We start from the raw sequence: 13,681 nt of genomic DNA on the forward strand, positions 1-13,681 counted from the left end.
ACGTGGGGGAGGAGGACGCCCTAGCCAGAAAACAAAGAGCGCCGGGCTGAAAGCACGTTGTTGGCGGCGCCAGCGGCCGAGGACGTAGCTCACCGCAGGCCCGCCACCATGGGCGCCAATTCGCCATTCTAACAGACGTGTCAGAATGCCGATACATTTGCGCAAGGGCTGTTTCCAGTTTGACCGATGGGGCTAGCACGGCCATTTCGTTCACGCAAAGCGCTAAAGAACCACCATTCTGTCAAACGCCAACTGAATACGAATCACGTTTCATATGTTGCTATAGTTGGAGTGATAGACAGAATAACTCTCAAACTTATACAGATAATATAGTCTCAAGGAATGTACTACCGAGTAGGCACACATTTGAACGGAGAAACGGCGCGTAAGACGAGGACAATGAAAGATCAACAACACATTCCCCGTCCAAACGCAACACCAGTTAGTCCAACGTCGATGCATATCATCAGGAGCCAACAAACAAAGACACCAAGGAAAACACAGGGGAAATTACTTGTACTTACTAATTGAATTAAAGAAATGATCCATGTAATGCGAAGACATGGGATCGTTCGCTCCTGCGGCAAGTTGTTTTTTCATCCACTTTCATTGAAATTAATTTATCATTTCTTTAATTCAATTTGCAAGTACAAGTACTTTACCCTGTGTTTTCCTTGGTGTCCTTGTTTGTTGGCTTCTCATGATTTGATAATTAAAAATCGGGCCCCTCGGTTAACCCCATTTCTTCTCGTTCGATCCCTTGTGCAGTTACACATCGCAGTAATCGCCAGCAGAAATGACCACTGTCGTGGACACAAAGGCGTGTTGCTTTAAACATTTTCAACATCAATGAAATGTCCTGTTTGCAAGAAAAACACAGCACGATGTCCGCGTTCTGCAATTAAAGTTGATGCGCATGCTTTGACTTCGTGCCTAAAGAAAGACAGTGCCGCAAACTGCGAAGATAATGGCGGCGTCTGTACTAATTCCAACTATATTTCTTACAGTTAAAAGAGAGATGCAGGAAAGCTTGTAAGTGGTAGGCAAGAACAGTTTATTTGAAGGCGTCAATTTTCGCAAGGCATTGAGTGAGATTGCGAAATCTGAAGTTGTACATTGAAGTGCTGAATTGAAAGAGGCGCAACTGCACCGTAAGAATATTCTAATAACTATAAAAAAGTTGGAGAGGCAGACCTCCTGTATTATCTTTCATTTTATCACGTACATACAGCATACGCAATACCTTTTTCGTGCATATGAACGAAGACAGCGTAAATGGATTTTCATACTACTAAACATACTTCAATCCTTCTGTTGGCAGTGCATCTTAGTCGTATCTACTTGACGGGTGTGGTCTTGTTATCATGAGCTTCAAGAAAGCAAAAGAAAGGAGAGAAAGAAAAGAGAACACAAGGTTGCAGGCCTGTTATTCTAAGTTCCTTGATATACCGCGTTATTTTTCACTTGTTTTAAATTTCAACAGATTATTCAGTAATTTATTTGTTGCTTTCACCTGTTCTTTTTGCATCAACATCTGCCCCGAGGGGGCAGTCCGCGTGATAACGGCGACGAGGTGGCGTCCGAGCGGATGATGAAAGGTGAAAGAAAATTGAGAATAGACTATAGGGTGGTTGCTCGGGCTAGTTGGTAATTCATGATAAAAAATGACGTACAGCGCGAAAGACAAGGACTGCGAGAGGCGACATACACTGCGCTGGTGAACTAGGATGGTGAACAGCGCGGTGTATGTCGTCTCTCGCAGTCCTTGTCCTTCGCGCTGTACGTCATTTTTTATGAGAATAGACAATGAAAATAATGGTTACAAAATATGGCCACAGGTGGGGTTTCGTTAACGTTCATCATGCTTGCCCAGCTCTTGCTCGCCGCCGTCAAGTCCCTCAAGAAATAAAAGAAAACGGAGAGCTGCCGTGCGTGACAGCTCTTCGTTTCTGAGTTCGGTAATGCGCATTCCGTGCTTATTAAAACTTCAGGTTGTTACCACGCTACAGCCCTCCCTTATACAGCACGCGAAATGGCCGTGCATGGCTGATGTTGCCTCCTTCACGAAGGTTAGAAAGCAAAGCGCTGTATATCACCATCTCTGTGTTTAAAGGGACGCTAAGTGAAAAATAATTTCGTCTGCATCAGTAAATTACCGTTCTACAACACCAAATACACCACTCTTGCAACGCTAAGACGCTTGGTAAGCCAGAAAAAGCGCAAGAACGAAATACGGGTGGCGACGCCTACTTGAGTTCCCGCACCTGAGGGCTGTGACGTCTTGGATTTTGATGGCATCTCCTAGGGCCTACTAATTATATATAGCGGTACAGATTGACTACATTGTGTTCTAAAGGAACCATATATTAAACATGGCAAGTTTCGAAGACCTTTATTCAGCCAACGCGGCCCAAATGCGAAAACATACTTTGGAATCCATGACGTCACGCTGACGTACCGGTGATGGGGTTTCGGCGCGAAATTCAAATACTGATACTTGGACCTTCATTTTCTCATCTAATAATCAAACTATTTTTTTGAAATGACTGCCTGCAGGGTTCTCAAACAATGCTTCATTAGTCTAAACTGATTTATTGTTTCACTTTAGCGTCCCTTTAAGTTCCTGAGCTGGCACACTGGCAATTCAACAATGTTCACTTAAATGGGAAGAACTAAAGACGTGGAATGCTTGCATACTGGCACAAGGGCTATCAGTAGGCGTGGAGCCTATCTTTTCCCGCTTTTCTTCCCATACACTGGTGCGTCGATAATAATAATAATAATAATAATAATAATAATAATAATAATAATAATAATAATAATAATTATTATTATTATTATTATTATTATTATTATTATTATTATTATTATTATTATTATTATTATTATTATTACATATACATTTTTGTGTCCCTGCCTATGATCAACAACACGCAACCATCCACAGAATACAGTGTCTTTATAAAGCTTATTTTCATGACCTTGATATTTTCATAACTGGCTGTCATCATTCCTTTCCGAGCCTTGCCTTGTTCTGTCATAGTTTCATGCATTGTTAAACTGCCCTTCTCGTCCTTTTCCTTTTGTATTTACATCGGGCTTTGTTTTATCTCCTCACTTCTTTTCACAATTGTTCTTTTTTTACGTTAAATAAACATGATTGATTGATTGATTGATTGATTGATTGATTGATTGATTGATTGATTGATTGATTGATTGATTGATTGATTGATTGACTGACTGATTGATTGATTGATTGATTGATAACCGTTATTTTTGCGACATCTCATCCAAATGAAATTTACCGACTTGTCAAAGCCAGAAATTGGCTTTTAGGGCTTATACATAATTTGTAATTTATACTTTATTTTTAATTCTTAGGGTATATTCTAAATTTTTACAACCCCGAGTCACTTACACAGTGCACGTTATTTTACGCTTGTTGGAGCACAAATATTTGTGGAGATCATCGCTGTATATATTATATATATATATGTATATATATATATATATATATATATATATATATATATATATATATATATATATATATATATATATATAAAGAGAGAGAGAGAGAGAGTTGATATGACGATTCCATCCCTGTTAGATTCGGGTTCTAGTGAACTACAGCTCTTCTAGTACTTCATCACTGCTTCAAGCGTGGCCGGGCCACCATTATTAGGCCCCACGATCGGCCGCCAGTCGGCGCTGAGGCTGATAAGGGCGGTACAACCTCGCGGAAATAGACTCGTTGTATAATACACCGGCGCAGGTCAATACTTTCGTTTTCGGTCTAGTTCTTATACCGAAGGCGTGGGGCCACAGCAGCGGAAGGAAGTGTGCAGGCGTAATGGACGCGGCGCGCGGCCTGATGACGCACGCTTCCCCCAGATAGGGCGAGCGCAGTGCGAGAGCATGCATGCATGCACGAAGAAGAGTGCGGCGGTCGCAAAGCGCGTGTGAAGTGCCCGTCCAAGATGGAGCGCCACGGGCAGGCGCGCACCTTAAGGCACCCGGATCGCGCGGGGCGGGAGCCGCGCGGTGGGAAAAGAAGGCGCTCCCTGCGCCGGAGTCCATTAACGCGCTCTGGCAGCGTTCCTTCTCCTGTGATCCGTCCAGAGCGGCGTAATGGATGTTGATGATCCCAAATCAGATTAAAGCTTTTCGGGTCTTTCCATCATGTTTCAATTACGGAGCAAGTATCGGAACACCGGAGCCCATTTATTCGTTTCACGGGGCCTCGGATTAGACCAAATTGAGGGCCTTTGGAGAACGATCGCCCATCAAATATTTACGCCGGAAATAATGTTTCCGAGAGCCTCGCTCTTCTCGGATCTCTTCACTGGCGCGCACTGGGCCGCTCATCCCGTGTGCACTTAATTTGTTTCGCTTTCACGCCGGCAAACGCGCCGATAGATGCGGCGCCGAGCGCTGGCGCGGTAGCGCGCGCCCCGTCACGATCAAGCGCCGGCCCGCCCCGACGAGACAGGCGCCACTCGGCGCGCGCGGAGAGCGACGCGGCGCGCATACCGACGCGCGCTGGACGGCGCCAGGAGGAGCGCCGCTCTGGCCGCGTTACGGCTTAGGCAACGCCCCTGGGCCAACTGTCTCGCAGGTGCAGTGCACTTGGCCAGCGTGGCAGCAAGAAAGGGTTGCGCAACGCTCGCGGCCAAGACGCAAATAATCGAGTTGGGGGAGAACTTTGATTTCGTCAGGTCGACTCTCGCGGTTAGCATGGTTCCCTCGGAATGCCTTCTCTGGTGCTTCAGCAAAATTAGTCACGCAATTTTTTGTGGTCTTTCATTGTGTTGTAGTGCGTCCGTGGGATTCATGTGGCTTTTTTTTTTTTTTTTTTTTTTTTCAGCGAAGCTGTTTATGGGGTAGAGTTCTGTGCATTTTTGCTCTGCGTGTGCAAGAACCGTGCGCCGCTCCCGGAGACACTGCAATACCGAGCCGATGCGCGGCGGAGGTGAATCAAGCACTCCGCCAACTTGCAAAAATAAGTTTAATATCTTGTGTCTAAACAGAACCCGTGTCAGATATTAAGCTGATAAGAACAGACACCACACTTTGACCCGCGTCGGCCATGTCTACGTTCGCACCTCCCTCTCTTTGTCGGCGTTGCAAGCGCTTGCGTATCTCATTTCCTTTCCTTCCGCTCTCCCGTGGTGGCGGTCCCGTCGAAACGTCTCGCGCGTCTAGTTTCCTCCGGCTCCTTCGGGCGGCGGTCGCGTCGTACGAGCGAATGTATATAATAATCAGGGTAAATGAGTTCGGAGCTTTGTTCAAAACTCTGTGTCACCTCTGTGTCGTGTGCCAAACAGCTTCGCTGGACATCCACCTTCACAGAGTAGAATGGCTCACGATTTTTCTTTTTTTTCTTTCTAGATGTTAAATTAGGATGGGGTACAGCCACCAGCGTGTATTTTTTTTCTTTTTGAAGCCTGTTCATCTAACACACTCATTTAAACAGACGCCTATCACAATGTAATTCCCGAAATTGTTCTCACTATACCAGTCCAGTTCATTGAGATAACTTAAGCGACAGCAGCTTAACGTGCCACCCCCCGCCCCCCCTTGTCCAGTTTTTTTTATCTTTTCGTATGCCACGGAAGTACTTCAATACAGGGATCTGAATGCGATGCATGGACGCGTGACCGGTGTGATCAAGAGCGCAGTGTTTCGTCGCCTATATAACGCGCACACACACACATCACGTGCAGTTCCGTATATGCAGTTCCGTACGCGCCGTGCGCTCGCCCGCGCTCGCTCACGAGAAACAAAACGCAGCTGCCCCAAGCAATTGGCGCGCTTCTCCAATAAAGCAGCGGCAATAATTCCCCGCGGAGAAAAGGGATAGGACGACACCATTCGCGGCAGTTTTACACAAGGCAGCCCCGGCGGTCACAACAGCTCGATATGTCTTGATGAACGTCAAGCCGTTTTGCCGCGCCAGGCTTTGCGGCGGGAGAAGAACGGCCCTGCCTGCCAATGCCTCGATAACCGAGCGAGCTCGTCACGGCGGCACGTGGCGCGCCTTCTCCGGGAGGGGGACACGGCCGCGGACTCGCGTGGGGGGGTCTCGGCGTGTAAACCAATTAGTGTATTTCCAAAATTGTCCCGTCTCGTCGGGCAGCAGGCCTCGCCGGGGGGTCGCGTGCCTGTGGCCCAACGATGGCGGTGGTTGGGCGAGAGACAGGCGTGACGGCTGGCGCTCCCTATTGTGCTCCCCAACCCTCGACACGGTGTCGGTGCGGCACGACCTGTGCTGGCTAGTGCGACCGTGGGTCCGAGCCCGAGAAAGAGATAGGGATGGGGGCGCCCTGCCGCTTTTTGATGGGGAGGCGTGTTGTCGTTGTTACAAGACCATTGAAACGAGCGCGCGGGAGTGCTCCTCCTGAATGATCCTTTAATTTGGTTGTCGAGCAGCCGAACCACCTGTTTAACGCTGTCCCGACAAACTGCCGTGCCGCTCGTCCTTGGGGACGCATTTGGGCGCCGTTCGAAGGCACGCTAGCGCCGTGTCTTCAATCCTGCTGACTCACGTAACTCGACGCGCTCGCCGAGCGCCGCCGTACACGCGCGCGCGCGCCTGCGGGACGGCGCCGGCCATAATTTATTAAGACGTGGGAAAAAATAGGAAAAGGCAGCGGCCGCTTGGCGCGCCGCACTCAGCGTAGGTGCGCGCGCGCCGCTCCTCGCGGTCCCCAGGAGAGGCGGCTCGCGTCCGTGCAGCGCGTGCCTGACCGCGCGGATGGGCCGCTTTCGCGGACGTGGGAAATTTGCTCGGTATGACGACTTTATTACGGCGCGATCCGGGCTGCTGCCAGCGCAGTTTGTGTTACTCGCTCCGCAGGGAGTTGGCCAACATGGCGAGGCCCGCACCACGCTAGCGTGGCGTCGCGAGCGCGCCTGGCGTATTTTTTTTTTGTTTTTTTTTTTGCCGCAGCGTATAAGCAGCCGAAACACGCAAAAGCAAAATGCTCGGGCGTGTCCCAATAAAGGGGTGTACTTTGAGCGAAAGAAGTAAGCGGAGAAAAAAAGAAATCGAGCAGGCACTTGAGAACCTGGGAAAGCAGGCGTGCGATTGCCGTATAATAGTGCAATAATAATATACATGGACTGAATAAGCGTCAAGAGTATATAGCGATAAGAGTGAATAGTGCGACTAAAAGTAACTGTGTATGCCACTTCTTGATTGCCTTCGCGTTGAATTGCTTCACCCGGCTCTCATAGACTGAGCCTGCTGGCGTAGTCTCGTGAAATCTGTATGGCGACTAATTGTAAATAAATTGTAAACATTGTGAGAAGATATGTTGCTGGCCTCTCCGTGATTAAATGTTCAAAAAATCACCGGGTGTCCTTAGCTATCGCCTAAGAGACGCGAAGGCTAAAGCCTTGTAAAGCGTACTGTAATTCACCCTAATCCCCATCATTCCTCTTCAATCCTCCTTCATCCACTTGAATCGACTTTAATCCACTTTAATCCAACTTGACTGACCTTATTCCACCATAGTCCACACTAATCCTCCATAATGCATCCTAATGCACCCTAATACATCTTCATCCCCATAATCAACCTTACTCCACCTTAATCCTGCTGAATACACCTTAATTCACCCTAACCGAGCTTAGTCCACCCTAGTTCACCTTAATCCAATCTCTAATCGAGCTTTAATTCACTTTTCTAATCATTAATCATCTCTCATAGGGTTGGACATGATTTGGTTCTTTTCTGGCCTTCCTTAGGTCACGTGATATTTTCTGTACCTCACAACGCGACCTTGAAACATAGAGATTTAATGCTTTCGCCTTAAAAAAATCAAAGCACGGAATGAAATGAAATGACCCTCACAGCAGTAAAGTCGTTGACTACCACCAGCGCTGCAGTCATGTTTATAAAAGGACAAGAGTAATACAGACATAGCAGCTTCCACGAAGTCTTGGCGATGGCGTACAAAAAATACGAAAATAACATAAACCGCACACAGAAAAAAGTAATCTTGTGTTTGTAATAATACAAAAGGAATAAGAATAGCAACTAAAAATGACGAAATAGACACATTAAAAAATAGTAGAAAGAATATGACCGTGTAGATATCGATACTTGGATACCACATCAGAACGAGTTACAGCTACGCTGAAGTCGGTGAGAAGTCATGAATGCAAGAGCCAATGCCTGATGAAAAGTCTGATGCCTCTGCCTTTCCTCCTTTCACGCTTAAAGAAATAGTGAGACAGGCACGAAGGAGGAGGTGCCTAGAGCGGTTGTTCAGCAACAAAGAACACGTCGCATGGTCCCTCACCATAGACACGATTAGCCAGAATCGCCAAGTGTGGGGTTGAAGAAGGTAGCTCAGAGCACAAACGGGCTGCTTGAATATAGATGGATGGCCCCTGAAACCTACTACTTGTAAGGACACCCCTCCACTTAGCTTGGGTGCGCGCCATCACCGAGATGACGCACGGCGAAAGGTTGAATAGATCGGTTGATCACTTTATATGAAAACATCACTCGCACCTGACGAGCCCTCGAACTGAAGGGTGAGGATTGGCCCGACAAGGAAGCGCCTAAGCAATGCGAAGGCGGGTACATGGATATAAAATATTAGAAAATTAAGTAGAGGCAAAATAGGACGAAGTAATTGGCGAGTGCATGTCTCCCCGTCCCTTTTGGGGATCACTTACCACTGCCTTCTGACCAGTCGGGAACCATGCTATACAAAGTATTTCAGAGGCAATATATTTATACTAAGGCTTTCGAAGCAAATTGATGTCCTAATGCATTTTAACACGGTCCAAGCAGCTTTTTTCATATTACGAAAGGCGGTCACCAAGGAGATAAGTACTGCAAAACAGTCCTTTGTGAATCTTATCGAGAAGTGCTCAGTATAGATGTTCTATATACAGCTCAACCTGTTTAATGTGACATGTTGTAATGAGCACTATTGAAGTGCTCTACGGAATCCTTCTTGTGAGGTGGATATTTATTGCGGCAAGTTAAAACGAGCGTCTGCAAACAAAGAAAATTAAATAGAGAGAAATAAATCTTCTATATTCCATCTCTCGACGAATGTCGACGTTAATGCGCTTAGCACTGAAGCATTGCAGCGACGCACAGTATTGTGACCACACCGACACGCCACGTATGAGGCGTGTATGCCGCCGGAGATCCTATCTCGCGCTTCCCTCTAGACACGCTGCACCATCTAGGGGCGCCGTCGTGAACTCAGAGCTGGCACGTGTGTGAGTGTATATTCAGACAAGCGTGCTTAAATATACATGACGCGGGTTCGATTCCGCCTTGCACTGTGGAAATTTTAAATGATTTTCACCGTGAAACGTCTTTTAAGTTGACCAGAGGGGGTCGCTGGCTAAAACCTCATGTAACTAAAACATGTTATATTATTATTATTGCATGCGCGTGTGTGCGTGTGCGTGTGCGCGCGCACGTGTGTGTGTGTGTGTGTGTGTGTGTGTGTGTGTGTGTGTGTGTGTGTGTGTGTGTGTGTGTGTGTGTGTGTGTGTGTGTGTGTGTGTGTGTGTGTGTGTGTGTGTGTGTGTGTGTGTGTGTGTGTGTGTGTGTGTGTGTGTGTGTGTGTGTGTGTGTGTGTGTGTGTGTGTGTGTGTGTGAAACCGTACTACCCACACGCCTTGAAATCACTGTGCGGAGGGAAGAAGCCATTACTCGATCATGCATGTGTCGCGTGCGCACACGGCATACCATTGTCGTGCCGTCCATGACGCAATCTGAGCTAAATTTAGCTTTGCGTGCGTCTTTCAGAAGGGCATAGCTCAGAAGTACGCTTCAAACTGAAATTGGTGCTCATAAGCTGTTATAAGGCCTACAAGTGCGTAATTTGTTGCAGACATTTCAAGCTTTCTCATGCTATGGCGCCCCTGCGTTCCACCCGCATGGTCAAGAAATGTCATAGATAGACTCAGGCAGCAAGTTAGAAGGATGTCCAACCCCTTTCACCAGGGCGGAACGTATCCATCTCCATAAGGAACGTAGCACAGGAGATTGAGGCAAGCGCAGGAAGCCCAACCATCTGCGAGGGTGGTGGGTTCGAGCGGCGCAGAGTAAGCGCAGAGCAGTCTCGGGTGCCACCAGGGGACGCATTCTGAAACGATCCACTTCGGCGACACTATCGCCTCGGCGACAGTATCGCCGTCAGTCGCGCGCTTATTGGCTGGTTGAGCAAAGTCGAACGACGTAGTGCTCAACGAGCCAATCAGCTCATCCGATTTTGCTAAAACAGTCAATCAGCGCGCGCCAATAGTGAAGGCGTCGCCAAAGCGACAGTATTGCCGAAAGTGTTCGTTTCAAAATACGGCCCCAGTAGGGGGGTCAGTTCTTCTCCGTAGTGCCCAAACAACCCTTGCAAAACAAACGGGCCCACTACAAATACAGAGAGCAAGCACGATTGTAAAATTAGGCCGTAAAACTACCACTAGCTGTAACATAAATTCTGCATGTAAGGAATGCGCCAATAAATGTAACTTATGGAATAATACGATTAGCTTTCTTAAGGTACTTCAGGTACTTTCTGGGATCTATCTATCTATCTATCTATCTATCTATCTATCTATCTATCTATCTATCTATCTATCTATCTATCTATCTATCTATCTATCTATCTATCTATCTATCTATCTATCTATCTATCTATCTATCTATACAACCGTTTTCCCGCCAATTAGGGTCGCTGGGTACTCTACCCTCTGATGCATAGAGCATTCGGCTACCCTGCTGAGGGAACCAGGTTCGCAACTAACCGCCGGACCATATTGGGTCACTGGGTATGTGACACTAGGTGTTTGTCGGCTCTTCAATGAATCCCTCTGACGAATCTTTGGCCACTGGATATGGGCCACTCTTTAATTAACCTCCTTGACGCCAGCTTGGATCACAGTTTCCCCGAGTGTTCGTTTCAATTTGCTATGAGAATCTTAGATGTTTTGATGAGAATCTTCTAAAACAACTTTTCTTACGGTGGCTTCCGTCGTCGGTCCGCGAGCTCCTATGACCATGCTCCAGGCACCTCGGCCACAACTTCACAATCAGTGGAAGGATACAGCGTGGGAACCGACGGAGACAAGGAGGAGGAAACAAAGGGCAGGAAAGACAAGGAGGTTGGCCAGTGTAAGTACCGGCTGGCTACCCTGTGCTGGGGAAAGGGGTAAAGGGAATAAAAGGAGAAAGAAGAAGAAGAGGAAAAAAATGGAAACCAGAAAATTCACACAGTAACGCGAAACTACGCGCTACAACATTCAAAGGCGGTCGCACAATTCACATGTCCTTAAAAACTTCAGCCTTGAGTGCCGAAGCCCGTCTGGATCAGTGTCCTAGAGCTCTTTCTTATGTAAAGGGGCGATTGTTCAGTTTTTCTAGCGCGGTCACGAGCACCTTTCTTGGCACTTTGTAACGGGGACAGTCACAAAGGAAATGCTCAATCGTCTTCTCGCAGCCGCAGGTGTCGCAAGTAGGGCTGTCGGCCATTCCAGTGCGGAATGAATAGCCAGGAGTTCGTGAATTACCACGCCGAGCCACAGGCGGCACAGAAGTGTTGCTTCCACTCGTGGTAACCCTGGTGGTAGGCGGAGTTGCAGACGTGGATCCAATCTGTGGAGACGTGCGTTCGTGAATTCACTGGTGTTCCACAGATTCTGCGTAAGCTCGCGGGCGAGGGAGCGAAGACTTGTGGCTGCATCTCTTCTTGACAGCGGTATGGGAATAATCTGGGCACCATCATGGGCCGACCGGGCAGCGCCATCCGCACTGTCATTTCCCGAAATTCCGCAGTGACCCGGTATCCACTGGTAGATGATGTGTCCCTTGTTGATTGCGTGATAGTGGAGTAGTCGGATGTCTGCGACTAGTTGCACATTTGGTGCGTGGTTCAAAGGGGACATCAGACACTGGAGAGCTGCCTTTGAGTCACATAAGATGAACCATGAATGTGATGATTTGTGAACAATAAACTCCAGAGCAGCACGGGTAGCTGCGAGTTCTGCAGCCGCCGATGATGTGATGTGAGATGTCTTGAATTTGAGGGTGACGCACTCTCTGCGGGAATCACCACTGCTCCAGCTGAACCTTTATAGGAGACAGAACCGTCCGTGTAAACGTGGATGCGTCCTCTGTGCTTGTCATGTAGCACTGAAAGCACGGTTTCTTTGAAGGCGAAAGTTGACATCTCCGTTTTCTTTTTGATACCGGGAATAACAAGAAGAGCCTGGAGTGGATGGAGGCACCACAGCGGTAGAGATGGTCGTGCTGCAGGCGTGAAGTTCGACGGTAAAGTTCCATGGTTGGCGGCAATAATCTTGCTAAACGCTGAACAAGGTCGAGCGGCAGGAAGGGAGGCGAGATGATGCGATGGAAGTCGGGCGAAGTGCCTGATATGCATCCTTAAAGTGTCGACTTGAAGATACGTATTAATGGGGTGGTCATGCGCGATGGCTATTGTTGCTGCCGTGGATGCACATCTGGGAAGACCAAAGCAAATTCGCAGAGCTTGAGTTGTACAGACTGGAGGGCACGGAGGTTGGTCTTACCGGTCCCACCCTGTGCAGGCAAACTATAGCTCAGGAGACCGAGGAACAGTGCGTTATAGAGTTGGAGCATCGCACTGACAGACGCACCACACGACTTTCCCGCAAGAAATCTGAGCATGTGCGTTATCATGATTAATTTCCGTTTTAAGGAAGGAGATATGAGGACTCCAGGAGAAGTCTCGATCTATTATCACTCCTAGAAAGCGGTGCGTCTTCTCGTAGGCAATTGGCTGTCCATTAATTCTGATAACGTACGGTTTCATTCCTTTGCACGTGAAAGCGACTATAGAGCACTTCTCGGAGGACAGCTCCAGACCTCACACTAGAAGATAACCTGATGTTAGTGTGGCCGCTTTTTGAAGTCTGGCGCGCACCTTGGAACGCGTCGCTCCTGATCACCAAATGCATATATCGTCTGCGTAGATCGACACATGGACGTATTGCGGAAGGGTAGGGTATGAACCAGGTCCATGAGCACGAGGTTAAATAGAGTGGGGCTCAAGACTCCGCCTTGTGGTACGCCACGGTAGGTGCTGTGTTGTGATGACGCACCATCCTCTGTTTGCACAAAGAATGACCTGTCCTTCAAGAAACTGAATATCCACCGAAAAACAAGGCCACCTAGGCCGACATCGCCCAAGGCGTCCAGGATGGCTTGATGGGTTACGTTGTCATAAGCGCCTCTAACATCCAGGAACATCGCCGCTGAAAGTCTCCTGAGGCTTTTTTCGTGCTGAACAGACGAGACAAGCTCTATGACGTTGTCTACAGAAGAGCGTCCGCGTCGAAAGCCTGCCATAGCGTCAGAGTATAACTTGTAGTGTTCTAGATACCACTTTAGACGCATCAGCACCATCCTCTCCATCGCCTTTTCTAGACAACTGGCCAGAGCAATGGGACGATAAGACGTCTAGGGGTGATTTACCTGGTTTGAGCAGGATCACAAGGCGGCTGGACTTCCATGCAGCAGGTACTCCTTCACGCCATGAATTATTGTACACGTCTAGAAGTGCATGCCGGGCTGTTTGACCGAGGTTTCCAAGAGCTGCGTATGTCACCCCGTCAGGCCCAGCCGATGAGGAACGTCTGCACGCTGCCAACGCCGCCTGCAACTCCT

The 13,681-nt window shown here is 48.0% G+C and overlaps 1 pseudogene; it reads right to left on the reverse strand.

Annotated features, from left to right (window-relative positions):
• Positions 1-4,918: 4,918 nt before the first annotated feature.
• On the reverse strand, positions 4,919-5,091 carry LOC126546389 (U2 spliceosomal RNA; annotated as a pseudogene).
• Between the last annotated feature and the right edge of the window lie 8,590 nt (positions 5,092-13,681).

This window comes from Dermacentor andersoni, chromosome 1 (assembly GCF_023375885.2).
Source record: "Dermacentor andersoni chromosome 1, qqDerAnde1_hic_scaffold, whole genome shotgun sequence".
Lineage (NCBI taxonomy): Eukaryota > Metazoa > Arthropoda > Arachnida > Ixodida > Ixodidae > Dermacentor > Dermacentor andersoni.